This window comes from Brachyhypopomus gauderio, unplaced genomic scaffold, assembly GCF_052324685.1.
Source record: "Brachyhypopomus gauderio isolate BG-103 unplaced genomic scaffold, BGAUD_0.2 sc93, whole genome shotgun sequence".
Classification (NCBI taxonomy): Eukaryota; Metazoa; Chordata; class Actinopteri; order Gymnotiformes; family Hypopomidae; genus Brachyhypopomus; species Brachyhypopomus gauderio.
In genome coordinates this window covers 706,613-733,688 of record NW_027506914.1, presented here as the reverse complement: position 1 = coordinate 733,688, position 27,076 = coordinate 706,613, and the positions used below count along the sequence as shown (strand labels likewise).

Genomic DNA, 27,076 nt, shown 5'->3' with positions numbered 1-27,076 from the left:
GATGTTACTCGTGATGTAGGTTATGTAGCATGTTACTAGTGATGTAGGGTGTGGAGCACACTCCTCGTGTTGTAGGGTGTATTGCACGCTCCTTGTGATGTAGGGTGTATTGCACGCTCCTCGTGATGTAGGGTGTGTAGCATGTTACTCGTGATGTAGGGTATGTAGCACACTCCTCGTGATGTAGGGTGTATTGCACGCTCCTCGTGATGTATGGTGTGTGGCACGCTCCTTGTGATGTAGGGTGTGTAGCATGTTACTCGTGATGTAGGTTATGTAGCATCTTACTAGTGATGTAGGGTGTGGAGCACGCTCCTCGTGATGTAGGGTGTGTAGCATGTTACTCGTGATGTAGGTTATGTAGCATGTTACTAGTGATGTAGGGTGTGGAGCATGCTCCTCGTGATGTAGGGTGTATTGCACGGTCCTCGTGATGTAGGGTCTGTAGCACGCTCCTCGTGATGTAGGGTGTATTTCACGCTCCTCGTGATGTAGGGTGTGTAGCACGCTCCTCGTGATGTAGGGTGTGTAGCACGCTCCTCGTGATGTAGAGTGTGTAGCATGTTACTCGTGATGTAGGTTATGTAGCATGTTACTAGTGATGTAGGGTGTGGAGCATGCTCCTCGTGATGTAGGGTGTATTGCACGGTCCTTGTGATGTAGGGTGTGTAGCACGCTCCTCGTGATGTAGGGTGTATTGCATGCTCCTTGTGATGTAGGGTGTGTAGCACGCTCCTCGTGATGTAGGGTGTGTAGCACGCTCCTCGTGATGTAGGGTGTATTGCATGCTCCTCGTGATGTAGGGTGTATTTCACGCTCGTCGTGATGTAGGGTGTGTAGCACGCTCCTCGTGATGTAGGGTGTGTAGCATGTTACTTGTGATGTAGGTTATGTAGCATGTTACTAGTGATGTAGGGTGTGGAGCACGCTCCTCATGATGTAGGGTGTGTAGCACGCTCCTCGTGATGTAGGGTGTATTGCACGCTCCTCGTGATGTAGGGTGTGTAGCATGCTCCTCGTGATGTAGGGTGTGTAGCATGTTACTCGTGATGTAGATTATGTAGCATGTTACTAGTGATGTAGGGTGTGGAGCACGCTCCTCGTGTTGTAAGGTGTATTGCACGCTCCTTGTGATGTAGGGTGTGTAGCACGCTCCTCGTGATGTAGGGTGTGTAGCACGCTCCTCGTGATGTAGGGTGTATTGCATGCTCCTCGTGATGTAGGGTGTATTTCATGCTCCTCATGATGTAGGGTTTGTAGCACGCTCCTCGTGATGTAGGGTGTGTAGCACGCTCCTCGTGATGTAGGGTGTATTTCACGCTCCTCGTGATGTAGGGTGTATAGCACGCTCCTCGTGATGTAGGGTGTGTAGCATGTTACTCGTGATGTAGGTTATGTAGCATGTTACTAGTGATGTAGGGTGTGGAGCATGCTCCTCGTGATGTAGGGTGTATTGCACGGTCCTCGTGATGTAGGGTGTGTAGCACGCTCCTCGTGATGTAGGGTGTATTGCATGCTCCTTGTGATGTAGGGTGTGTAGCACGCTCCTCGTGATGTAGGGTGTGTAGCACGCTCCTCGTGATGTAGGGTGTATTGCATGCTCCTCGTGATGTAGGGTGTATTTCATGCTCCTCGTGATGTAGGGTGTGTAGCACACTCCTCGTGATGTAGGGTGTGTAGCATGTTACTCGTGATGTAGGTTATGTAGCATGTTACTAGTGATGTAGGGTGTGGAGCATGCTCCTCGTGATGTAGGGTGTATTGCACGCTCCTCCTGATGTAGGGTGTGTAGCACGCTCCTCATGATGTAGGGTGTATTTCACGCTCCTCGTGATGTAGGGTGTGTAGCACGCTCCTCGTGATGTAGGGTGTGTAGCACGCTCCTCGTGATGTAGGGTGTATTGCACGCTCCTTGTGATGTAGGGTGTGTAGCACGCTCCTCGTGATGTAGGGTGTGTAGCACGCTCCTCGTGATGTAGGGTGTGTAGCACGCTCCTCGTGATGTAGGGTGTATTGCATGCTCCTCGTGAAGTAGGGTGTATAGCACGCTCCTCGTGATGTAGGGTGTGTAGCACGCTCCTCGTGATGTAGGGTGTGTAGCATGTTACTCGTGATGTAGGTTATGTAGCATGTTACTAGTGATGTAGGGTGTGGAGCACGCTCCTCGTGTTGTAGGGTGTATTGCACGCTCCTTGTGATGTAGGGTGTGTAGCACGCTCCTTGTGATGTAGGGTGTCTTGCATGCTCCTCGTGATGTAGTGTGTATTGCACGCTCCTCGTGATGTAGGGTGTGTAGCATGTTACTCGTGATGTAGGGTATGTAGCACACTCCTCGTGATGTAGGGTGTATTGCACGCTCCTTGTGATGTAGGGTGTGTAGCACGCTCCTCATGATGTAGGGTGTGTAGCATGTTACTCGTGATGTAGGGTGTGTAGCATGTTACTCGTGATGTAGGGTATGTAGCACACTCCTCGTGATGTAGAGTGTATTGCACGCTCCTTGTGATGTAGGGTGTGTAGCACGCTCCTCGTGATGTAGGGTGTATTGCATGCTCCTCGTGATGTAGGGTGTGTAGCACGTTCCTCGTGATGTAGGGTGTATAGCACGCTCCTCGTGATGTAGGGTGTGTAGCATGTTGTTCTACTGAAGACACACTACTGAAGATGCTCTACTGAAGATGTTCTACTGAAGATGCTCTACTGAAGACGCTCTACTGAAGACACACTACTGAAGATGCTCTACTGAAGATGCTCTACTGAAGACGCTCTACTGAAGATGCTCTACTGAAGACACTCTACTGAAGATACTCTACTGAAGATGCTCTACTGAAGACACACTACTGAAGATGTTCTACTGAAGATGCTCTACTGAAGATGCTCTACTGAAGACACACTACTGAAGACTTTCTACTGAAGACGCTCTACTGCAGAAGCTCTACTGAGTATGCCATCTCCTTTGTTCTTCACCTGAGCCTCGCACACATGGAGAAGAAGAATGTGCAGCTGCTGTTCTTGGACGACCTGGCCTACAGAAGAGGCGCAGGTGGTGAATCTTCTTCTTCTCACTTTCAACAAAGCTGTGGAGGTGGTCAGCAGCATGAGGTTCTTGAGGGTGCACATCACAGACGGTCTGGTCTGAGAGTATCACGTCGCTGCTCAAGAGGGCACAACAGTGTCTGCATTTCCTGTGTAGGATTAAGAGAGCCCACCTGCCCCTCACCATCCTTACAACCTTCTACAGAAGCACCATGGAGAACATTCTGCCCAGCTGCACCTGTGTGTGGTGGAAAGCTGTGGTGTGTGTGACTGGCGTGGGTGAGGAGAGCGTGGCCCCAGGTCATCAGGCTGCGGAAGTCTTAATGTAAATATGATGCTCAAACCAGTACCATGGTTCTGATACTGGTCACCATGGATCTGATACTGGTTACCATGGTTCTGATACTGGTCACCATGGATCTGATACTGGTTACCATGCCTTCCTTTGCACTTTTCCACACCTTTGATGTACATCTTAATACATACAAAGAGTATTTAACTTTTTTAACTATTTTTGGCTGCTATATAATTAATATTTAATGTATTTTTTACATCTATATATAAATTCCATGGGGAGCTTATTGCAATGTCAATCAATCAATCAAATTTTATTTATATAGCGCTTTTTACAACAGTTGTTGTCACAAAGCAGCTTTACAAGTGCCGAGTCCTAGCCCCCAGTGAGCAAGCCAAAGGCGACAGTGGCAAGGAAAAACTCCCTAGTTTTTTGCATGAGGAAGAAACCTTGAGAGGAACCAAGACTCAGGGGGGGAACCCATCCTCCTCTGGCCGACACCGGTCACCATGACAACAACAATAATATAGACAGAATGTAGACAGAATGTAAAAGATGCAATAATGTCCATTTAGACCGAAAAATATGTAATAATGTCCATCATGGTGTAGGCATCCGGTTAGGCAGGAGGTGGCCGGCCAGGATGGATCGCTTGTCTCTCCTCATCTCATTATTCCTCAAGCAGGCGGGCAGCCATGTGGAGAAATGAAACAGGGAAAATTAGCTCTGTATGAGGACATATACAGGACAGGTAAAATTATAAACATTTCTGGAGTGTGGCAGCAACTCCGGCACTAAGTTAAATTATTACAGCCTAGCTAAAAAAAGGCAGAACCAGAAGGTAACATAGGCTTGGGGGCATTCTGAGACAATGGCATCCGTCCACTGCACTGTCAACAAACTTGAGTGACCACGAGCAGTGACAGGATGACAGCACCAGCACCCCAGTCTACCATAAAACCCTTCGTCTATGAACCCCTGGATCTGTACCTTTATCTAAGGGGGATATTAATTATCAAACGCTAGACTAAATAAGTGGGTTTTCAACCTAGATTTAAAGATTGTGACTGTGTCAGAGTCCCGGACACATTTAGGAAGATTATTCCAAAGCTGGGGGGCCTTATAAGAAAAGGCTCTTCCCCCTGCTGTTACCTTGTTAATTTGTGGAACTAATAACAGACCAGCACCCTGTGATCTTAGTTGACGTGGGGGTTCATAATAGGAAATAAGTTCCTGGAGGTATTCAGGAGCAAGCCCGTGTAGTGCTTTATATGCTAATAATAGAATTTTAAAATCAATACGAAATTTAACTGGGAGCCAATGCAGGGCTGATAGGACTGGTCTAATATGCTGAAATTTTCTAGTTCTGGTCAGAACTCTAGCTGCGGCATTTTGAACTACTTGAAGTTTATTTAGATTCCTATTTGAACATCCTGACAGTAGTGAATTGCAGTAGTCTAGTCTAGAGCTAACAAAGGCGTGCACCAATTTTTCTGCATCATCCTGTGATAATGCATTTCTTAATTTGGCAATGTTGCGGAGATGTAGAAAAGCTATCCTAGTAGTATGATCTATATATTTATCAAATGATAGGTCGGAGTCGAGTATGACGCCTAGGTTTTTGGCTACTGTGCCAGGTGTAATGGGATAGTCTGCAAGATTAAGCATTAAGTTTGGAATTTTCTGTCTTGCGGCCTTAGGGCCCACAAGGAGAACTTCTGTTTTGTCCTCATTTAATTGTAGGAAGTTTAGAGACATCCAGCATTTAATATCTCTTACACAGGCCTCAATTTTTCCTAAACTGAGTTTGTCATCGGGTTTGGCTGATATGTAAAGTTGAGTGTCATCCGCATAGCAGTGAAAATTGACACCATGTTTGTTTATAACTGTGCCCAATGGTAGCATATATAATGTAAATAATAGTGGTCCTAAGATGGAGCCTTGCGGGACCCCATATTTAACCATTGTACGTTTGGATGAAATATTATTGAGCTCTACAAACTGATAGCGATTTGTTAAGTAAGACTGAAACCATGAAAGGGCTGTGCCTGAGACTCCAACCCAGCGTTCTAACCTTTCTAGCAAGATCCTATGATCAATTGTGTCGAAAGCTGCACTAAGATCAAGAAGCACTAACAGTGATACATAGCCTTGATCTGATGCAAGGAGGAGATCATTTGTTACTTTAACTAATGCTGTTTCAGTACTGTGATGGGGCCTAAAACCAGATTGGAACTTTTCAAATGTGTTATTCCTATGCAGATATAGGCATAATTGCTGGGCAACAGCTTTTTCTATGATCTTAGATATAAATGATGTGTTTGAAATGGGTCTATAATTAGATAGCACAGTCGGATCAAGATTTGGTTTCTTGATCAGAGGTTTGATAATTGCTAATTTACATGATTTGGGCATGTGACCTATTGTAATGGATGAGTTAACTATAGTTAGAAGAGGTTCAGTTACAGCTGGTAATACCTCTTTTAATAACTTTGAGGGAACTGAGTCTAATGTGCATGTAGTACAATTTAAGGAAGAAATTATTTTCTCTAATTCTGATTTTGGGAGTGGATGAAAAGCATCAAGTTTTTCTCCCGGTATGTAATTTAAATCAATATCAACCAAACCAGATGACATACCAGTTGTATTGCTAATAAAGGGTTTTATATTTTGTCTAATATTCTCTATTTTATTATCAAAGAAATCTATAAATACATTACTAGTGAGGTTTATTGGAATCTGAGGTTCTGTGCCTGCTTGATTTTTTGTAAGTTTAGAAATAGTATTAAAAAGAAATCTAGGATTGTTTTTATTTTTCTCTATCAGTGAGGCTAAGTATGCTGAGCGTGTTTTAGTGAGTGCCCGTTTGTAGTCAATAATGCTATCCTTCCAGGCACAGTGGAATACTTCCAATTTAGTAGATCGCCATTTCCGCTCTAATTTACGTGCTATTTGTTTTAAGTTTCTAGTTTGGTCGGTGTACCATGGGGCGAGCTTTTTGGATCTAGCTTTTTTATATTTTAGTGGAGCTACTATATCTAGAGTTGATCTGCAGGTATTCTCTAAGTAGTCGGTTAGACTATCTAACTCTCCTGGATCGGATGGCGAGTGGGCTAAAGCAGTTAAGTCAGGGAGGGTTTCAATAAACCGTGTTGCTGTTGATGAATTTATTGAGCGCTTTATACACTGCCGAGGAGACGGGCGGGTATTTATGTTAAGGTGAAAATCGAATTTTACTAAATAATGATCGGAGATTGCTACGGTTTGCGGGAGTATGTTTATATTATCTACGTCGATACCCAGCGTTAATATTAGATCTAGGGTATGATTTCGATAATGTGTAGGTCCTACTACGTTTTGTTTAATGCCGACAGAGTTCAATATAGAAGTAAAAGCCCTTGTCAGTGGATCCTCCGCATTATCAAAGTGTATGTTAAAGTCTCCTACCATTATTATTTTGTCACTACATACTGCTAAATTTGCTGCAAAATCGGTGAAATCGTTTAAGAAATCTGAGTAAGGCCCTGGTGGTCTGTATACATTAGTTAGGGAGAATGTACTTTTATTTTCAGATGGACTAATAACATTAATAGACTGCATCTCAAATGAGTTTGAGATATCTAAGTATTTCTGATGAATTTCTAAACAATCACGATAGATTATACATATTCCACCTCCTCTGCCTGACAGTCTAGGTCTATGTATATAACTATATCCCACAGGAGTGGCTTCGTTTAGAGTTAAATAATCACCAGATTGAACCCACGTTTCAGTTAGACAAAGAATATCAATTTTCTGGTCTGTTATAAGTTCATTTACAAAAACTGCTTTTGAGTTGAGCGATCGAATATTGATTAATCCAATTTTCAGATCGGTCATATAGGTTGTAATAATTTGATGTGAAGTCTGTATATTAGTTAAAAACTTCGGGCGGACTATTTTCTTATGATTTAGTTTAACCCGGGGCACAGACACAGTCTCAATCCTAAGGGAACTTGGTGACGCCTCTAAGCAGCTCGCAGACAGGTTTAACCCATTAGTCTGCGGCCTGGTCGCGACCCTGGACAGTCAGCAGCTTCTAGTGCTACTCTGCCGACTAGCTAACAGGCTATGGGCTATGCTGCAAGATAACAGGGCAGCGCCATCCCGGGTGGGGTGGACACCGTCCCTGCCTAAAAGACCAGGCTTGCCCTCGAACTCTTCCCAATTATTAATAAAGCCCACTTGATTTTCTGAACACCACTTGGACATCCAGCGGTTTAGCGACGTGAGCCTGCTGTACTGCTCATCACCGCGCCGCATTGGGATGGGGCCAGAGCAGATTACGGCATCGGACATCGTCTGGGCTAATTTAACCACCTCTTTAACATTAGCCTTAGTCACCTCTGACTGCCGCAGACGTATATCGTTGGCCCCTACATGAATCACTATCCTAGAAAACCTCCTATGAGCTAACAGTCTAAGGTTGCCACTAATGTCCGGCGCTCTGGCTCCCGGTAAACAGCTGACTGTAACCGCTGGTGCCCCTACAGCTACAGCTACTTTCACGTGTCGGACTATAGAGTCTCCTATGACCAGAGTCTCCTCAGTGGGTGTAACACTGAGCGGGGCAAACCTGTTGGACACGTGAACCGGGGAGTGGTGCTCTGGTGGGCTAGCGCTGGCGTTAGCGGTAGCTGCAGCCCTCGCTCTCCGACTACGCCGCCGAGACGTCACCCATTCACCCCGCTGTGAGGGCTCTATTGCCGGAGTCGCGGAGGCGCTAGTTCTCCCTGGCGCGTCCACACCTACTACAGACCCTGTCCCTGTCTCTCTATCCCTCAATAATGAGTGGACGCGTCGCTCTAAGCTTTCCACTTTCGCCACGAGAGAATTTACTAGTTTGCACCTCTGACAAATACTATCACTATTACTATCAGTGGCGAAAGGGTCTAGACTAAACATGCCACACTCCGAACACGGGAACAAACCAACACCAGCCATGAATAAATCAAAACACTTACCGTGTCTAGCCGATATATAAACTTACGCTTGCTGATTTGTGAAGGCAGAAAGTTGGTCAGCGGCCGGAATAAAACCTGTAAAATGTATATAGGAATGCAAAAGGTAAAGATTAGCACGTAAATAGGTTATTATACTTTAGAAAACAATTTCAAAATTCGCTCCGCAACAGCGTCGGTCAGCAGGAAGCAGCGTCGGCAGGAAGCAGGAAGTCATCAGAACACGAACATTGCTGCTCTGGAGTGACTAGTATGTAATTGTAATTTGCAATATGTGTACACTTGTATTCTCAATTACAATACAATTCAGAATTCAGTCTTTATATATTACTGCAGATTGTGAATAAACATGAACAGAGCCTTCTGTCAAACCAGCATACTAAAACTGTAACTTTCTCAATGGCTGCAAAACATTTTAGTGGGGCTTTAGGATTTTGAAATAAGACTTCAAATTCAAGGATTCCCCCAATTTTACAAACTGTTTTGCTTTCCCCATCTTGCCAACATGTTCTGATATGGAGTTCATTTGTGGCAGAACACATCGGAAGCATGTACAAGCATGAAAACCATGATGAACAATGCCAAGAGAGTATGTGAAGCCATCATGAAGTAATCTCGACTTGGACAGATCCTCTACACAGAGTGTGCGGGTCACCATTATTCTGGGAGTGTAATTCTGGGAATTATTTCATGTCAGATCAACCCACGAAAATATTACTCACCATATAGTGCTGAATGCAGTTGTGTGAGGGATTATAATTTAGAGGGAGGTAACGTCTTTAACACTATGTTTATCTGAGCATGGCCTGCAACATTTAGCTTTTCTACCCACGTATATTCATTAAAACGACTCTTTTAAAATTTGTTAAAATGAATTGGTCATTTAAAATGCTAATGATATGCAAATGAGCATGGGTAATGCTTTTTTGTGAATATATACTGCATGTCATATGTCCACAATTTACACATAATGTGTATCTGTTGTTTGCTACAGAATAATGGATATGCCATGCTAGCACTCACAACGCTGATATATTACTGTGATTAAGGAGGTAGCAGGGGGTGTGGGGTGTGTTGATGCAGTGAATCCTCCTGAATCAGAACCCTCCTGAATGCTGAATCACAACCCTCCTGAATCAGAACCCTCCTGAATCCGAACCCTTCTGAATGCTGAATCAGAACCTTCCTGAATCAGAACCCTCCTGAATCAGAAACTTCCTGAATCCTGAATCTGAACCCTCCTGAATGCTGAATCAGAACCTTCCTGAATCAGAACCCTCCTGAATCCTGTATCAGAACCCTCCTGAATCAGAAACTTCCTGAATCCTGAATCAGAACCATCCTGAATGCTGAATCACAACCCTCCTGAATGCTGAATTAGAACCCTCCTGAATCAGAAACTTCCTGAATCCTGAATCTGAACCGTCTTGAATGCTGAATCAGAAACCTCTTGAATGCTGAATCAGAAACCTCCTGAATGCTGAATCAGAACCCTCCTAAATCCTGACTCCTCTTGAATCATCTCCCAGGGGGATGTTCTTCGCATTGAGAATATCTCTCTTTCCTCTCGCAGCCCACCTGGCGTATTCACCTGAATCTATAACTAGCATGGGAATATCCACACACCTTTCAGAGGATCCCATCTACATGTGCGATTTTCCCTGATAAAGGGATAGATAAAAGTAGACCTCCCGAGTTGCAAAAATGACAAAGCAATAGAAGACATAAGAGCGTTAGGGGAGGTAACGGTTCTCATTATGGGCTCCGAGCATTTCGTCTGCTAGAGCGTGCTTGTAACTTTTGACGTATTTCATTTTCATGCATGGTAAAACCCAATGGTCACCCAGACTTCTCTCCGATCCTCCGTGTAATGCCTACTGCTCGACGGTAGATTAACATTTGGTTCCTGTTCAAGAACAGTGAGCAGGGGCCATCGTGGATACCCATCTGTTTTCACATCTCTTCATCTTCTCTGAAACATGAACAGGAAAAAAGAGAAATCAGTATGCAAGAGCTGAATCACAACAACAAAGGTAAATTGAAATGTCATTTTTTATTGGTGTGAAGAGATTGCAGTCTCAGGGTGGCGCAGTAGAGGGATATTGCCACACAAATGAAGGTTGGCAGTACCTGCCGTCACCGGCAACCTGCTTTAGCCCAGGGAGCTCTGTCTGTTAGATATATATCTCTCTGATCAAATTGTCTGTGTCTGATTTCCCAGGTCCCAGCGAAAAAGTGAAGCTGTGAAGATAGCTGTAACCGGAAGTCTTCTGGGACAGACGCTTCACTTGTTTGTGTGTTTTGACTGACCTCACAAATCACAGAGTGATTTGAAGAGATGCTACAGCAAGGAAGGCCTACAGTGTCGTGGCAGGTCTGACTCACACTGTTAATATTAAAGCAAAAGTTTATCTAACTTCATCACAGAGGAAGTGTTCAGCAGTGTGCCTCACAGTCGTCACCAGTCTGTTGCAGTGGTGCGTGTCTATGTCTCCTACATATTCACAAGTTTTGTACTGCAGTGTTTGAACTTCAGTACAAAATGCAATTACATTTGAGTTATTTGCCAGATGTCAAGGACTTTGACTCCAAAGCTGCTCCATTCTGTCCTCTCAGTGTTCAGCTCCATGAGGTCAAGAGCTCCAAGGATATCTCACATCTAAAGGGCAGATAGCACCCATCTTAATACGCTCATCCTTAAAAACTGCTAAATCAAATTTTAAAGGTAATATATTATTCATTTGTTCCTGATACAGTTAGTGGGTTTAAGCGTACATGATGGAGAGGGAGAAGAGCAGGTTCCTCTCTGCTGCTTCTGAAGGCCTGATTGTGAACTTTGGAGAAATACATTCATAAATGCAGAGCAGCTCTTCAGCATCGATAACGACGCTAATTAATATACGGGTCACGTTGGCAAGGCAACTGCATGTCCAGAGGCCTAAGGTGAGTCTAAAGCTGACAGTGCTGCTGTCCAGACCGTGAGAGCATGGACAGATTTATTATTGATCGCTAGATTTATTTGGACACATGGGGGGAGGGGTGGTCTGTAGGGAGCGCCAGGTGAATCTAAAACGCAGACACAATGCAAAGGAAATTCACACCCTTATTACTCAAATAGGCAGCCAGTGCCTAAAGGCTACGACTACAACCCCACCCACCACCCCACCCACACCCCCACCCCTGCCCCCCAACATACCATTTCACCTGTCAGCACTAACCTTCAATTGCAAACCTTTCAGCCAGTTTCCATCTCCATTTAAAAATGGATGAAGTGCCTCTCGCACTCGCCTCAGTGCCACTCAGTTCTGGCTGCGTTTGACAACTCCAGCATATCCGCTCAGAAGCTCAGACAGCACCCGCCGCTGATGTTTGTACTGCTTACAAGCAGATTATGTACTCCATACTAAGCATGTTACATGCTGGTTTTGACTGCTGTCTAATGCAAGACTCGTGCAAACAAAACCGCCATGCTGACTGGATGTAACGCTACATACGTCAAAGCAGGTTGCACTGATCACAGCTATTTGATTATAATTAGGTCAATGGAGCATTACACCAATACAGCAATTGACCAGACTGTCAATGTTTCTGATGGTATGGTCCGAGTGATTTATTCTCATGCCACTGAGACTGAACTTAGACTTACACCCTGATTTATGATCAGGATTTTAAAACAGGCATGGCCGTGGGTCACACTAGCACTCTCCTCTGTTATCACCTCCGCTCGGCTGTGGTCTCCACCACCAGGTCCTCGTGGATACGACCCACTTGATAGCCATCTGATGAACGTGCAGGAGATAACTGGTCTCATGGGCTCTCAGCATTAGGCCAGTTGAGATAAGCCCTATTAATTAAACTGCGTACTTACAGATGCATGCTCCCGGTCAGCTGTATGCTTTTGACTGCTGACCTTTTCAGAGTTTGAGACTGTGGGTTTTTTCTTCTTCTTCTCACAAACCGCGGATGCATTACAGAAGGATGATCCTCCGCACCCCCCCCCAGGCCCCGCCCCCCACCCCCCATCTCTCCTGCTCTCCAGGGCTGCACAATTACCACTTGTCCTGGTAGCATATGGACCTGCTTGATTTCACAGGCTGCCAGACAGCACCGACACCTCTAAACAACATTTGAGGTGATGCCATTAACAACACACTCTTCAGGTCACCATCCACCCACCTGGGATGTAATTAGCAGTCAGGACAGTGGCACTGCGTTTGCTCTAATATGGGATCTTTCCTTCTTTCTCTTCTATGTCTAAAACAGATTTCTGAAAGTAAATTTAATTTATACATCCTTTTTTGTTATTTTTTCTGTTCTGATTGTCTGCTTTTGTGAACTAGAACACTGAAAAAATGAACAGTGAATTAGTTTCATTTTCAGCCCCCCAGGAACAAACCAAAACATTGGTCATCAGGTTTAGCTTTTGAATAATGCTCTTAATTTTCACAGATTTTGAGAACTCGAAAGAAAACTTTCTGTAAATAATTTTTTAAATAGATATTTTTCCTTACACCTCCAAAACAATCCAGTCAGTTTTCATTCTTCCCCATTTTCTCCTCCCCTCAACACCTCTTGTAGCTACTCCACACAGTCAGAAATGACACGTTTCTGAAGCTAACAGTGATTCGTTCTCCTTTCCAAAAAATATCAAACAGGTTTCCGTGTCCCTGTCTGCTCTTGAACGCAGAAGCAGAGGACTGGTCTGTCATCCGTGCAGGGCACCTTCAAACAGCTCAGATCTCGGAGCCGCTCACCCGTGAAACCGTCGGTTTGCACCTCTGTGCTCACAGACTAACATATAACCAAAGCCAAACCTGCAGCCAGATACCGAACCTCTGTCGAAATTTCATGAGAGCAGACGTGACCTGCCAATATCCTGTGGGTAACCGTTGTCAAAGAGCAGGTCCATGTCATTGACTGCAATTATAAAAACAAAGACCTTGGGGAACTTTCGGCCTGTCTTTGTTCACTGGAATGTTGGAGCTCAAAGGAAACAAGTGGCCATGTTGCCTATTAAACAGTTTTTTACCTTACAAGGACTTGTCCAAAAAAACTCTTCCAAAATGGCTCTTTTCATGGTGCACGAGCTCAGAATGCAGAAGAGGTTGGAATGTCATGAAAGCATTCTCTGATTCTTCCTCTCCCCCTTTCTCTCTCCCTCTCCCCATCTCCCTCTCTCCCCTCTCCCTCTCCTTCTCTCTCTCCCTCCCTCTCTCTCCCACTCTTAGTCATTCTTTGCTCTTTGACTGCACTCCTTCAGTTAGTCAGTAAGCCCTCCAGACTCCTGCTTCACTGCTATGCCCATCACAGATATCAGATTTAACTCGCCTGCTCACAGACTGTAAATTATTTAAGCCATGGAGAGCAGGAGCAATGGTGCAATCACCAAAAACAGCCATTTTCCAACATACCATCCAAACAGAGAAAAATAAAGCCGAAAATATAGTCCCAAAGTGAAACGCTCATACTAAATAAAAAATAGCATTAGTGTGTAACGTTCTGGATGTGCCGTGTGGTGTGTGCAGGTGTGTCGTGTTCAATTAACATGAGGCATTCGGTCACACTGACATCTTCCGAACTGCCTTGTTCTTGACGGCCAGCAGTGGCACCTGTCTCTCTGCCAAAACTTCACACGTCCATCCATCACTGCCTGAGATGACTCCACTCAACCTGTGCTGTCCAATCGACAAGGAGCTGCACGACGGTTCTCAGACCCTGCCAGCGCAAATGTGCACCTGCTCGGTGGAAATCACTTCCGAGATGGAGAGAGGCACTCCGAGGAAGACCACTGAGGAAGACCACTGAGAGCGTTTCTATTACTGTGATCAGGAGAAGAGTAATGGGGTCTCTTCCCAACGCTTTGTCCAAAGAGAGGCAAACCATCACGTTGCTGGGCAGACTGCGAGCGGTTAATGAATACCCACTCCCTCTGACTACAGAGACGGGCGTGGCTCGCACTGGCCAGCAGCCCTTGGGTGCTGCGCTCTGGTTTGCTTTGAGGTAAGGAAGGAAACATGATCACACCCTGCTCTGCTAAAGCAGCCCCGGTTTAATGCGGACCGCCACGTCCTGATGACACAGGGGAGGCCCACAGGTGGAGGCCCACAGGTGGAGGCCCACAGACACGCGTCCCCCTCGTGTCCAGAGCTTGTCTGACCTTCTTCTCGACTTCTCTTTAGGTTTCATTACAACAGCAAACTCTTTAACCACAACTGTACACCAGCATTTTACAGCTGATTTCTGAGCGCATGGATTTCCTGTTCAAGCACACAGCCTGTGTAATGTCCTGCCTTAAATGGTTGTAATTAGATTGAGCTCTGTGGAAAAGGTGCTCGTGTGCACAATCGATCTCACCAGTGCTTTACGGCAGTGTTAGCAGAAAACACAACTATCTACACGCTGCTGTTCTCCAGCATACGATCTGGGGGGGGCAATTCTGAATGTCCATCACACCTTTTCTGTATAAGCTATTTAGCAGTAAATAAGATGTCAGTGAGCTTCGCTTATATTTCCCATGCATACAAATGGTCTCTTCTGCACTGAGATCGACTGCTTTCTCTGGGGGCTTAAGAGAGTCAGACTGATAATTTCAGGCTCTAATGTCCACAGCAGCCCCCCCCCCCCCCCCAACATAACATCTTTGTGACTCTCTTTCATCTTCCTTTCACTGTCTCCCTCATTCTTTTTATCACTTACATGTCACTCTCTGTATGTGACCTTTCCAGTCTGGGCATTTGTTGACTGCGACTCAGTGGAGAAGCTGTGTGAGACTCCCCTAAGCCCTGGAAAAATCGAACTCTCTATCAGTAAACCCGGTCCTGCCCCCAACATGCCCCCACACATGCCATCTGCCCTGCTGAGCCTCTACCTCTCCCCTCGGGCTGCCCTGCCCCTGCCATGCCCTGCCCGTCCCCTTTATCCTGCCATGGATTGTGGGTAAAACAAGTGGCCCATGGGCCCTCTCTGAGCACAGGGGGTGCCTCCATGGACCAGACTAGGACTTTGTGCTTGTTTATGAGTTAGTGAACAGATCGCCCACCAGAAGAAGGCAGACTGATGTCATGCAGTCACTGCAGCCTTTCAGACCAGACAGAAAACCCTGAAATAAAAAGAAATGACGTTGTCTTGTGTTTGCACCTTACATATCAGTCCACCGAACGCCAGAATGAGCCTCAGGCTTCACCTGTCACAGTACGGTGGCCCCCTACCGGTCACCTCCGTCCACAGCGGCAGTTGTCGTTGTTTTTGTTGTTGTTGTGTTCGTCCCTCAGGTGGGCGGAGCCCGTGATCCGTCTCACCTGAGGGTCGTTTGTTTGTCTTGTCTTTGTACCAGTTGACCGCAGGTCATTGTATCTTTGATTCGCAGCATGTCATGGTGTGATCGCTTCCATTTTATTTCGCACTCCCTGCCTGTCACATCACCAAGATATTTGTTATTATATTATATACTGTTCAGCTAAAGATTATGTCTATTTGTTAGATGTGTTACTTATCCTGGATGTATCCCATCACATCAAGGCAATCTAAAAACGGGTTATTTGTTTTATTTGTTTTGTTTCAAAACTCAGAAGAGCTTTTTTTGGCATGTAGCTGTTTAAAAGGCAATGAATGTGAAATGAAAATAAATAAATAAATAAATATGCATTTAGATGGAATTCTCAAATATGTGAACTGGCAAAAGAAAATGACTCATCATGTTAGTAGCTATCCAGCCTTTTAGATCATTTATTTTGCATGTGAACTTTGCGCTACTGTGCGGTAATCATGAGGATTAATATAATAGTGTAGAACTAAATAAACTTTTATTAGCAATACAACTGGTATGTCATCTGGTTTGGTTGATATTGATTTAAATTACAAACTTGATGCTTTTCATCTACTCCCACAATCAGAATTAGAGAAAATAATTTCTTCCTTAAATTGTACTACCTGCACACTAGACGTGGTTCCCTCGAAGTTATTAAAAGAGGTATTACCAGCTGTAACTGAACCTCTTCTAACTATAGTTAACTCATCCATTACAATAGGTCACATGCCCAAATCATGTAAATTAGCAGTTATTAAACCTCTGATTAAGAAACCAAATCTTGATCCGACTGTACTATCTAATTATAGACCCATTTCAAACACATCATTTATATCTAAGATCATAGAAAAAGCTGTTGCCCAGCAATTATGCCTATATCTGCATAGGAATCACATATTTGAAAAATTCCAATCTGGTTTTAGGCCCCATCACAGTACTGAAACAGCATTAGTTAAAGTAACAAATGATCTCCTCCTTGCTTCAGATCAAGGCTATGTATCACTGTTAGTGCTTCTTGATCTTAGTGCAGCTTTTGACACAATTGATCATAGGATCTTGCTAGAAAGGTTAGAACGCTGGGTTGGAGTCTCAGGCACAGCCCTTTCATGGTTTTATTCTTACCTAACAAATCGCTATCAGTTTGTAGAGCTCAATAATATTCCATCTAAACGTACAAAGGTTAAATATGGGGTCCCGCAAGGCTCCATTTTAGGACCACTATTATTTACATTATATATGCTACCATTGGGCACAGTTATAAGCAAACATGGTGTCAATTTTCACTGCTATGCAGATGACACTCAACTTTACATATCAGCCAAACCTGATGAAAAACTCAGTTTAGGAAAAATTGAGGCCTGTGTAAGATATTAAATGCTGGATGTCCCTAAACTTCCTCCAACTTAATGAGGACAAAACAGAAGTTCTCCTCCTGGGCCCTAAGTTCCAGATCTAATGCTTAATCTCACAGACTACCCCATTACACCTGGCACAGTAGCCAAAAACCTAGGCGTCATACTCGACTCTGACCTATCATTATTTATCTATGATAAATACATAGATAATACTACTAGGATAGCTTTTCTACATCTCCGCAACATTGCTAAGTTAAGAAATGCATTATCACAGGATGATGTGGAAAAATTGGTGCATGCCTTTGTTAGCTCTAGATTAGACTACTGCAATGCACTACTGTCAGGACGTTCAAATAGGAATCTAAATAAACTTCAAATAGTTCAAAATGCCGCAGCCAGGGTTCTGACCAGAACTAGAAAATTTCAGCATATCAGTCCATACCTATCAGCCCTGCATTGGCTCCCAGTTAAATTCCGTATTGACTTTAAAATTCTTTTATTAACTTATAAAGCATTGCACGGGCTTGCTCCTGAATACCTTCAGGAACTTATTTCCTATTATGAACCCCCACGTCCACTAAGATCACAGGGTGCTGGTCTTTTATTAGTTCCAAAAATTAACAAGGTAACAGCAGGGGGAAGAGCCTTTTCTTGTAAGGCCCCCCAGCTTTGGAATGATCTTCCTAAATGCGTCCGGGACTCTGACGCAGTAACAATCTTTAAGTCTAGGTTGAAAACCCACTTATTTAGTTTAGCGTTTGATAATTAATATCCCCCCTTAGATAAAGGTACAGATCCAGGGGTTCACAGGCAAAGGGTTTTACGGTAGACTGGGGCGCTGGTGCTGTCATCCTGTCACTGCTCGAGGTCACTCAAGTTTGTTGACAGTGCAGTGGACGGATGCCATTGTCTCAGAATGCCCCCAAGCCTATGTTACCTTCTGGTTCTGCCTTTTTTAGCTAGGCTGTAATAATTTAACTTAATGCCGGAGTTGCTGCCACACTCCAGAAATGTTTATAATTTCACCTGTCCTGTATATGTCCTCATACAGAGCTAATTTTCCCTGTTTCATTTCTCCACATGGCTGCCCGCATGCTTGAGGAATAATAAGATGAGGAGACCAGCGATCCATCCTGGGCCAGCCACCTCCTGCCTAACCGGATGCCTACACCATGATGGACATTATTACATCTTTTTCCTTTTCTTTCTCTTCTTTCTGTATAAATTGTTGTTGTTGTTGTCATGGTGACCAGTGTCGGCCAGAGGAGGATGGGTTCCCCACCCGAGTCTTGGTTCCTCTCAAGGTTTCTTCCTCATGCAAAAAACTTGGGAGTTTTTCCTTGCCACTGTCGCCTTTGGCTTGCTCACTGGGGGCTAGGACTCGGCTCTTGTAAAGCTGCTTTGTGACAACAACTGTTGTAAAAAGCGCTATATAAATAAAATTTGATTGATTGAAGGGAGAGAAGGCATACATTAAACTCAATCATTACCAGCACAATTTAATTCATACACGAATAGCTACACAACTCAACACTGCCAGTACAAGGAGTATGTGAAGAATATAACAGTTCAAGTAGAAACCTCATGGTGTGACTACAAGCACTATCTCACTCCCAAACGATTATGCCCAACCCCCTGAAACAGACTCCACCCCTGTCTGGCTGTTTCCATGGCTGATTTACACTGTGAAAAAACACCCCCTGAGGTCCAAATGGCCTTCAGATCAGCTGGAGGACCACCTGACATTCTCAACCTTTCACTTACCCAGTCCATGCTTCTGATGTGGTCCAAACGTGTACCAGCATGGGTACCTCACTACCAACGCATGCGTCCATGATGCGGTAGCTCTGACACTCACAGCCCTTTCCATCTGCTCCAGTCTCAGCAGTTCACTGTGACGCTGGATCCTGTTTTGCCATCTCCAGGCGGTAAGGATGGGCGATTCTAAATAAAGGAGTCCCCCAGGGCTATGTGCTCGGTTCTTGTCTGTATTCTTTTACACCCAAGACTGTAGAGTCATACACAGCTCCAAAATGATGATTAAATTTGCTGATGACACATCAGTACCAGGTCTCATCTCAGACAAGGATGAACCTACAAAGAGGAGGTCGGTGGTCCCATAAGAACAACTCACTCAACATCAATGAGACCAACGAGCTGATTGTGGACTTTAGGGAGTAGGAAAGGCAGCACATGCTCATTATCAGTGGTACTGTAGATCTGCAGTTTCAGGTTCCTCTGTGTGAACATCACAGAGGAACCTCACTGGGACCACTCACATGGGTCAGGTGGTAAAGAAAGTGTAACGATGTATCCTCTACTTCAGAAGGTTGTGGAGGTTTGGCATGCACTGTGGAGAGCGTCCTGTCAGGCTGCATCACCACCTGCTACTGGAGTTTGAGCTGACTGCACCACTTTGAACCAGAACGCTCTGCAGAGGCAGCTGAAGACAGCCCAGCTCCGAGACTGAAACCCCATCTCTCCTGGAGCTCTACACCAAATCCTGAGGAAATTCAATCCATCCGACAGACAGTTCAGAAGCATGCAAACCAGAACCAGCCAGCTGAAGGGCAGTTTCTTTCCACAGTAGTCAGTAGCCAGTAGTACTGCAGTATGGCCTTTCTCACACACTCACACGGATAATCTCTCTCTCCACCATACGACCCCATTAGCAATGTCATGTAAAATTACTTAGACGATAATATATAAAACCTAATGACCCTCTGTATACCACTGAGACCCCATTTATCTCACATACAGTCTACTCAGGGTTTGTGTTGCAGTGGTGCACAGTAGGTGTGAAGAATGAAGGTGTGTATGAACAGCACACGTCTGTAACCTTCCGCCCTTTCTGTTCATCATGCTTATATCTCCTTCTCCTTTCTCAAGAATTTGTAAATGAATAAGTGGAATATTCACATATATATTTATGAAACACTCTGTAAGGAGTAAGATTTCAACTTTTCACCTACTCCTGCCTAAGAACATTGCGACAATAAAACTTGAGTTGCCTTTTCTAGATTTTGAGATGACTTCTCTAGAAAAAAATAGTAGCCTTTTTTTTCTTCATAGAACTTCTAGATATTTCAAAAATATATTTAACTTTATGCAGCTGATTTTCCATCATGAGAAATGTGAAAGTCAGAAGCCTGTTGAAAGGTCTAAGGAGAACTAGGAGAAGGTGCGACCCCTTCATTTGCCAGCTAATGGATCGGAAATCGTACTTGTTTTCAAGGAAAACATAAACTAGAACACAACGCATCTGGCAACCCAGCAGATACTCAGCATGCATTTTTGCTTGAATACTTCTCATTAAGATAGAGATGATGAACCATAATACATGCCTTAAAGACACATACCTGTCACACTCATAGATTATCAGGAATGTCTCTTACCATTTGACACATTTAACCTACAAAACTGCTTTTGCGATGAAAAAACCCATTACGGAGCTGAACATTTGCATGGCTCCTCTCATCTGATGGGCGTGGTCAGGGTTGTTGTTACGGAGGGACCTTTCGGCACTAAAACCCCAAATGTTTTGATGCCAACCCCAAATTGATTTTTGGCATCTCAGGGATATTAAAACACTTTCACATATTAAAAGCTCTGCTGTCACTTTATAGCATATGCTGCAGTTTCCCCTGCACTGAGCATAACAGCAGAATATAAACATGGACACATCACAGCACTGGAGTCCTGAAGGATGTATCACAGGCCTATGACCTTTGACCTGTGGATCAGCAGTCACATGTGGATGTGTCAGTGGTGTTTTAGGTCATTCCTCCAAAATCTCCCAGAGATTATATATGTCCATATGTCCTCCCAGAGATTATATATGTCCATATGTCCTCCCAGAGATTATATATGCCCATATGGACAGGACCTAAAACTTTGTGCTCTGACATAACTGTAAGGCAGGACCAGAACACCGCAAGCACTCCCACTTATTGGAAAACATTTTGTTTTTCAGTTTGTCTGCTGTAAATCATGACAAGTTGTCTGACACGAGCCTGGGTTGGAGAAAGAAGAGCTGGTCCAACTAGGTGTCGAGATGTCATGTCAGCATCGTTCAGTCAGCACTACGCTGAACAACTTACTCACCGTCATGCTTTCAGAACACCAGCAGCTGTAGGACTTGTGTCGAAAGTGTCAAAGTTTTCAGTGGTTTATACGGTGGACATACAAACCAATACAAAGCCACAGATGAACTACAAAAGTAGGAAGGAAGCTCTGAACTATGAAGGAAGCAATGGACTATGCATCAGGCATAAAATGCGGTTTATGATTGAAGACTTAAGACTTAGTGACTGAAGCTATGGAGATGCGAAGGCCATATGTGAAACAAGTTCCAAGCGCACAGCACTAGCCTAGAGGAAAACAGAACCGTATGGAAGACTTTGTGGTGAAAATGTCATTTGGCCCAAGCTCAGATTTGCTAAATACTTCAAATAATCTCAAAAGGAGGTTGTTCCACGCCTAGACAAAATGACTCAAGAGCCGGGGAATCAGTTTTGAGATGGTGGAGTAGACCTAATAATGGGATACAGGCAGGTCATGCAGCCTCAGAATAGCTCCTTTGTGTGGGATGTCTGGGAAAGTTAGCCAAACACTAGAATGTTGAGCTGTATTAGAAGAGGTCTTGACATGTTTCCATCCTCGAAGGCCAGGTCTTGATCTTCCAGGTGGGCCCAACCTTGTCAGCAGCTACTCTGCTAGTGCTGCCCTGCTCTACCACAACTGATTCATGTATTAACTCATCAGCAAGCCCCGTTCCTGAGAAGACATGGGTGCCTTAGAGTGGGAAACACAAAAAACTCCAAAGTAGGTGTTGCATCCTTGTCTTGGGATCAGTGATATACAGAATAAACATTATGAAGTGATACTTTATGAAACCAGAAGTATGAAGTAAAAGAAACAGGAAAGAAAAGATAAAATCAGTAGAAGAATCCGAAGCAGTGGTAGAACATTTTGGAGGAGCACCATACGGAAAAGAAGATAAGAGTCAAGACAGACACACAAACACAGACACACAAACACAGACACACAAACAACAATCCCAGAGAGAAGTGAGTGAATAACTGGAAGTAAACAAGGTATGACAGCACAAAATAATATGAGAAGAACAAGAAGACCAACAGAGTACCAGCAGAGGAGAGATGAAGACAAAACAGAGGAGAGATGAAGACAGGACAGAGGAGAGATGAAGACAGGACAGAGGAGAGATGAAGACAAAACAGAGGAGAGATGAAGACAAAACAGAGGAGAGACGAAGACAGGACAGACGAGAGGAGAGACAAGTAAGCACATTACACACTATATGAATGAAATATAAGGTATATAATAAAAAGCATATTTAGCCAAATGTTTGCTTGAAATGGGTTTATTTGCTGAGGTATAATAAATGACCTTTATCTACATTATCTACCACTGTGATTTTACTATCAGAGATGAGGGCAGAAAGCTGACAGGATGAATGATGTGTCCTGCAGGGGCACGAGGGATGCAGGAGCATGACTCAGGACATATTTCAGTAGTTGATGAAGCACTTGGACAGTGTGTGTGTATGAGTGCTGTCACACCAACTGAATCATTCAGCGGAGTCCTGAAAATATGACCTGAAGGAACATTCATTATTAGACTTTAAAATTGAACAGTGATTTGCATACCTGTGTCATTTTAGGGTTATGCTTTCTTGCTGGGAGGTTCATTGTTGCACAGAGGTGCTAGTATCTGAAAATAATGTTTAGCTGTTAGATGTTAGATGTTTAGTTAAATGGCCCACTCCCGAACGTCTCCTCACTGAACCCTATAAAGATGAGGTCTGGAACGAGCCCCTTGTGTCTTTAGATTTTTGCAATACTCTGAACAAATTATGGAGAACAGTAACTCATTTAGATCAAGTATACTTTACAGCAATGACCCTGACTTTGGTTCTGGTTTTGGTTTGGTTCTCCACTGCTGTACTCACAATGTTTACATGCAACTAAATGATGGTTTAGTAATCTGGTTCATAATTCTGAAGATAACCTTCATATAACCACCTCTATATGTAATCAAACCAATCTGCTTCAGGCTGAGTTAAAAATGGTGAGAACTATTGATGTAAAAAAATCTGTTAAAAGTTTTTGAAAATAGTCAGTTAATGTTTTGAAACACCAACTTTTGAATAACAATCAGTTTATCTGGTGTAATGAAAACACTTGAGCATGAACATGGACACTGGTGGGCGCAGCAGCGACTCTTAAGTGCTGAGAAGCAGTTTCTTTATTCTCCATCAACTCAACATAAGCAGTGCAACGTGTAGATAACAAACAATCAGAGGTGTCAATTCCAGGTTCAGAAAATAAAACTCCTCACCAGGATTTTGCTCAAGCTTGCTAGATTTTCTAATTAGTGCAATCCAGGTAACATTAGTGGAATCAACACAATCCAGGAAGCCTGAGCAAAATCCTGGTGAGGACTTTTAATCTCTGAACCTGGAATGGACACCTCTGCAAACAAATGGCCAAGTGGTGGCAGCAATCACTAAAATCACTCAAATCACTCAAATCATGGACTCAGCAGCTGCAGGCTCAAACGCAGACGAGACGTGTGTAACAGACCAAAATGCAGGACTGGCCAGGTAGGCATCTGTGGGCATTAAATAGGCACCTGTAATGTACAGGTGAAAATGAGTCTGTGTGTGTGTGTGTGGGTGTGTGTGTGTGTGTGTGTGTGTGTGTGTGTGTGTGTGTGTGTGTGTGTGTGTGTGTGTGTGTGTGTGGGTCATGAACCTAGCCTATTCATGACTTTAATCCGATGTAATGGGGCAAGTAAAAGCATGAACCTTTTTTTCCACAGGCTGAATAATGGTGTAAATAACGATGAAACCTCCCAAAAAATTCTTTAGAAATCTCACAATCTTTTGACATCTGTCTCACTCGTGACATCAGCTGACTATTCATACTGAAACACAACATTCTAATAATGGTGATAAAAAATAATAAAATTATGTCATGCTCAGATTTAGATAGTTGTATAATGTAGGGTGTAAACCTAAACTACGGTAGTATAACATTTATTATCAAATTTAAATTTATTTTGTGTAGTTTAAAGCTTCTCAAACAGTGTCAATGAAAGCCTGATCTTATTGTCGAAGCGTTTCAAACCCTCACGTCAAACATTACTCAAGATTTGAAACTCTCAAGATGGTGTAAGTATAACATATAGTAGGTGTCACTAGATAGAAGAGTAAACCTGGGTTTGAGCTTGGTGTATCAAGGCAAACATATGCTAGCAGTTTGCTGTTTTTGTTAGCAACAACCCCTTCCAATAATGGACGTAAAGAATGGCAATTAAAAATATATCTGACCCGGGTCCTGATGTAAATGGCTCTGACCCAGAAACAACAGTGGTTGTCTGGTATAAAAAGGATCTGACAGGGATTAAAGATAGGTCAATGATCTAAAAATTCGACTCACCATGAGTGGATATAGGGGATGTAAGGGGTAGGAGTTTCATAAGCTCTGAACCTAAATTTGAGGCGTAAAAAGGAGATGTGGGAGACATATTGAAAAGAACACATGTCTCAGTCTCATGTCTCAGCTCCAAAGGTGAATACTGAGAAGGTTGCTAATAAGGCAATTCTCACACTTGTAGTTCTGCTAAGACCCTTGGGACACCATCCATTCCAGCAAAGCGGTGTTCTTCCCGCCTCAACTGCCAACGTTCTCATCCCATCCACCGAAGACACGGCGGCATTAAGGCTTTAAATAGGTTGCTCTTGTGTTACATCACTGCATGTGTAATAACTATTTATAAGGGCTTGTGAATTTTACTTTTTCAAGCAGGGCACGTTGGCGGAACGGCGATCGACTGTGGCAGAGCAGGAAGCTTGATGAAGGCCTGGAGTGTGATGGCAGCCCCAGTGCACCCTGGGTAACGGCAGCGTGCAGTTGCCCAGCCGTGTCCCCCTCACACCACCCTGCTGGCGGTGGCTAACGGCAGCGTGCCAGATCGTTGATACCACGCTGGCTTCATGGTTGGAGACAGAGCCCGGGTTCTTCTTCACACACCAGTTCGTGTCTTCATGCTGACAGTGTTAAGTGCATCGGTACTTCAGGTCCAAACCCTGCCTTAGCGCTCTTGAGAAGCCATGCTCCATCTAAACACGCTTTGGAAAGTAGATATTATTGGTCACAGGAGAGACAGACACACACACACACCCACACACAAAATGGATTGGAGACAGAATGAAATTAAATGCTCCATTAATTAGTATAATGCTGCATTTTTCGCCTTTGTTCCCTTTTATACTTTAGTTTGCACAGAGAGAAAACTGCAATATTTACCACACTCCCACAAACAAGCCCCCAGCACACAATCTCATTTACATAGTCCAACAGTATTTATTCATCCCTCCTTTATCTACATAAAACCAAACAAGGCACGTCAATCTGACTACTGAGAAATAGTGTCTGGAGTCCTTTTTACACTCATATCTCAGAAAGTGCAGCAACATGTTCCGTTTTGAATGAACTCTTTGCTTTGTTCATTTCTCCAACTCGAGTAGCTTTAAGGCTGTATGTGTTAATTCAACACAGCACAGGTTTCAGCACAGGTGCCTTTGTGCATAGTGTGAAGGTTGCTTTTGTATCGTACCCAAGCAACCACACTACACTCCTCCAATTACTGTGGAGGGCCAGAGCACCCCCCCCACACACACACACACACACACACCCACACACACACACACACACACACACACACACACACACACACACACACACACACACACACACTGACGAGGGAACACCACCCCTCAGCTCTGCAGCCCCTTCACAGTCACGGGGCCCTGATCAGTGGAGCTCACAGACCCACGGGCCTGGATCTAGAATACAGGGACAGATTGGTCATTCATGCAGGCATTACTTACACAACTATAGACGAGCATATGCCTGAGCTGCTTATAGCTTCTTTGCTTTCATCAGGAGGGATCTTGGCAACATGTCAGAATGTAAAAATAGGTCTTACGTCTGCATGGCTGATATAGCCAAACCAGCGAGCTGCTGAATTATTAATCGCAGAACACTGCCATTAATGAATAAGTAATGAAATTCGTTGAGTATTGTGCTTTAAGATATATGATGGCTGTGTTGAACACACGAACATAAAAAATAGTACACAATAAAGTCAACAAATGACTTACAGATTCAAAAGCAGAAAAATAAATAGACTGATCAAACCACTTTGGGCCCACATTATCAACGTGAGATTGTGTTTTACTCTCAGTGTCTTAATCTGAGTGTTTTACTCTCAGTGTCATAATCTCAGTGTCATAATCTCAATGTCATAATCTCAGTGTCTTAATCTCAGTGTCTTAATCTGAGTGTCTTACTCTCAGTGTCTTACTCTTTGTGTCTTACTCTCTGTGCTAGTGTCAGTGTCAGACTGTAGTGTTATGAATCTCACTGGTTGCAACATCTCACACAAAGGCCAAAGACCATTCAGATTTCATAACATATTCACAGAATCTTTGATGAGCAAGGATTTTATTGTATTTCATGCAGGAAAGGCGAGTTGTAGGTATGCCCGGTATTCCCACACCTGCCTCTAACCTGAAATGTAACTTTTCATATCAGCTGTCTAATGCAAACATTTTCAATTAGAAGTGTGTGCTGAAAAGAGCTGAAATCTACCATCACATATCTCTCATTATGGGACACGTCAAATATTATCTCATCAAACACGTCAAATTGTATCTCATACTTTCAGCACCTTCCCAAAACTTTGACAGCCACTGCAGTCTGACAGCCACTGCAGTCTGACAGCAACTGTAGTTCATTGTCACATCCAGACTTTAGTCATGAGGTACTAGGATTCAACAGCATAATGATGGTTACCACCACCAATTTATGTACAGGACAAAGCATCACTTGTAATTTGGAAAAAGATGTAACTTATACTGTCCTCAAGATTTTCTATCACTACTGTTTCTGTTACGTAACAGATTTGGTAACAACATTTAAACTGCTAATTAAAAAGCTAGTGGTTTTAGTACCTGATCAATCCTTCATACAGCAGTTTGTCGTCATATAGAAGC

General features: G+C 43.7%; 1 long non-coding RNA gene across 2 annotated transcripts; it reads right to left on the bottom strand.

Moving 5' to 3' along the window:
* Window positions 1–3,623: 3,623 nt before the first annotated feature.
* On the bottom strand, window positions 3,624–13,337 carry LOC143495134 (uncharacterized). 2 transcript variants are annotated; one of them, XR_013125583.1, is made up of 4 exons: window positions 12,843–13,337; window positions 11,107–11,165; window positions 10,884–10,990; window positions 3,624–10,303 (listed from the first exon to the last, which is right to left on the bottom strand). It is a non-coding gene; the product is annotated as an uncharacterized LOC143495134 (long non-coding RNA). The 2 variants fall into 2 exon arrangements; XR_013125582.1 differs by lacking the exon at window positions 12,843–13,337 and adding an exon at window positions 12,200–12,309.
* Between the last annotated feature and the right edge of the window lie 13,739 nt (window positions 13,338–27,076).